Consider the following 3,190-nt stretch of genomic DNA (forward strand, 5'->3'; position numbering starts at 1 on the left):
CTTGGCCTGCCACACAAGTGAGGGACCATTTTTATTCGGGAGACTTGGGAGAATGCTGTGTGGTAGAAAATGTGTGGCTCCTCGCAGATTCCAGAATTTGTACTCACAGAAATGCACATTTTTTGTCAAAGTTTGGGGTTTGCAGGTCATTGGGGGTAAGAAAAGTGTGTGAGAAACATGCAAAGCACACCACCCTAGACTCCCGTGGATGTCTAATTTCGAAACTGCCTAGGTCTGGTAGATTTTTCCAGGTGGCACCCATCCCCAAGCCCAAAAAGTGCAGCTGTTCACCATTGCAAGTGGGACAATATTGGGAGTTATCCACAGTCTCCTGGCCCATATGTAAAAACAATACCTAAAAATCAAATATCCTCTTCCGTGTCATTTGGAGAGGGTGCTATAGTCCCCCTGAGAGCAGAAAAGTTGTTGAGGTTTTTTTTAGGGGGTGGGGCAGGGGGGTGGATGTTAGTAGGGCCCAATGTTAGGATGGGGAATCCCTAGTGTTAGGTGGATTTTCTACCCTACGGGGCAAGTTTGGGGCGCGTCCCTAATTAGGACAAGCCTCATATCTGCCCCCAAGGGGGGATGGGGAAGAAAGGCACTTTTGATTCCAATGGGGCAGGGTATGACTCTATGCCAAGGTAAGCGGCCCCATCCTTTTGTTTGCTTTGGCGCCATTTCGAAAACCGTGGTATTTAGCGGAGTTTCTGCCGCCAGGGAGGGGGGGGCAGATTGGGGGAGAATTCCCTTAACCACCCCCAGGAGGAGCAAGACATCTATTTGACCCGGGGTAGGTTTGAGCATGGGCTCATGCCGGCTACCACCTGCTCGTTTTGGTGCCTCCCCTCCCAATGACGTCATGCTTCATGGTATTTGTTTTTTTAACACCCCCAAGGACCCTGTAGTTGGCAAGTGCAACCTTTCAATGCTTTGTGCACTTTATTTTTAATTTACTGCTCCCTTTTTAGTTTATTGTTCCTACATGGCTATAATCCATGATGAATGGTAAGATAAAAAAAAAAAAAACTGGCTGCTGTGTTTCGAGACATATGCATCGTGATCCAATGACCCAAACAAGCAAAAATCCACAGCAGCCCTCTAAGAACAGTGATGCCCACCATGTGCACACATGCATTGCAAAATATGTACATGTTTGCATCACAACACATGCACAAGTACGTTAAGGCACATGGCAGTCATTTTTTACCTTATCATTTCTAAATAGTAAGTATTCATGTGTGAACGGTAAACCCAAAATGTTCGGTCGCCACTCGCATTCAAAGGACGAGACCTACTGGGTTTACCAATGCTTGTTCTGTTAAAAAATTACATAGTGCATTTTCTACTGTATTTAAAATGTATAAAAGCTATAACATTTCCTACCTCCAAACTCATGCTTCCACCCATGCCACTAAGAGAGGTAAGAGAACACAAACTTTACCAGGCAGTAGCACGAGGAGGGAACAAGAGGCAGTAGGGTGGTGGGAGACGGTCAGCCTCCAATCAAATATAGTGAACACAATAGAGACCGCTCCCAATTAGAGACCAAATTAGATTCACAGTGAGGCGCCTTGTGAAAGTGGGGCATCTCACAAAAAGTGATAGATTGGCATCACACACCACCAGGTGTTATGCTTCATCATCTGCCAGTCCTCGCCCTCCAGAAACCGCGTTTGGTGGAGGACGGGCATGCACCTGGAGACAGGGATGCACTTCTAAGTGAGTGGGGGCCAAAAGAGTGAGAGTTAAAAAGCCATCACAGTGCACTCATAAATCCTTTATTCAAAAGGAGACTGTGTGGAATTAAAATGGGAAATGCAGTGAATAAGGATCCTATCATCCCGTCACCGCTGTGAGATTATTAATAGGTCAACATGTTTCTGCCAGTTGTCCATGTGGGTACGTGGCTTACATCAGGACCAAAATAAAGGGGGGCTCCAATCTTACCAAACCTGGTTGGCAGTACCACTGTGTGGGTGTGAACACTAATCACTCTCCACTAGCTGGGTCCGTTGACCTGTGATAATATATACAAAAATGAAAAGCATATTATTTGCAACTTGTGATCAATAAAATTTGGTCTAAAGGTTTATGGATACATTAATCCACATTATAATTCAATACTGTGGAACAATTCAGTAAAGAAAAAATGAGAAACCAGTTATCAGTAGTTATGCCGAAAACTGGAGAGACTTCCGGATTGTATGTCTTACCCTTCAAGAAGGACGACTTGCCCCATGGGAGAGGGGAGTTTTCAAAAAATCCCAGTGGTCACACTATGCTAAAAAAAGAAGACGATGTATAGTATACACAGAGTTTCAAAAGTATCTTAACAGTCAAAATGCCATTGTACACTTGCGAGCCATTAAAAAGCAAAATCTCAAGACTCACTGATTAAAGGGATAGTTTCCGTCCGATCACCTACAGTATGCATCTCTTCACCTCCCCGGCGATGCAATGGCTTCGCGGCGGCCGTTTTTTTATAGACATGCCCCAAGTCATCGAAATCACTAAGGGTCCACAGCTGATCATTAAAAGGCTCCAGCTGAGTGTGCGCGTTTTAGTGACGTCAGGTTTTCTATGTCTGCAAATAAGCCCTCCTAGGAGTCTGCCTCATTCGTGCATATGCCTGGAAAAGGGCGTGAGCAAAGCCCCGTCCATAGGTAAAACCCTGTCGCATAAAATTAGCATCTAGCGGTATCCGGTGTCCTGCAGTAGTACGCCTGGCGTGCCTGATCATGCGTGCTCCTAGCGCGTGATTGGCTTAAAGTAACTCCATGACGTGTCATGTGCACACTGTGTGCCGTGTTGTAACCAAGGTAACCAGGAGACGCGATTGCGCATGTATAATTAGCTAGAAGAGACCGTGTAACGTGTGACGTGTGTACTACCTCACGCGTACTGTTTGTAAACAATGGTTATCGAGTGGCGCTTTAATGGAGCTAAGGTATTCTACATATAATCCTATTCAGAAGGGATGGTACAATGATATATAACGTCAACCGAGTAGGAGATTGTACAAAAATATATAGTATAATCTTAATATCAGGGCTATTTGAAAGAGACACGTTAGTGATAGATTCCTTACCTTAGAATATCCCCAGGCATCAGACTGGATCTGGACATTTTTGCGTAGCAGTACCCTTGCGCGTCGGTAGGCGTCGTCTGCGGCTCCGCGTCCATCATCGGC

Source organism: Lissotriton vulgaris, unplaced genomic scaffold, assembly GCF_964263255.1.
Source record: "Lissotriton vulgaris unplaced genomic scaffold, aLisVul1.2 SCAFFOLD_5178, whole genome shotgun sequence".
In the NCBI taxonomy this organism is placed as follows: Eukaryota; Metazoa; Chordata; class Amphibia; order Caudata; family Salamandridae; genus Lissotriton; species Lissotriton vulgaris.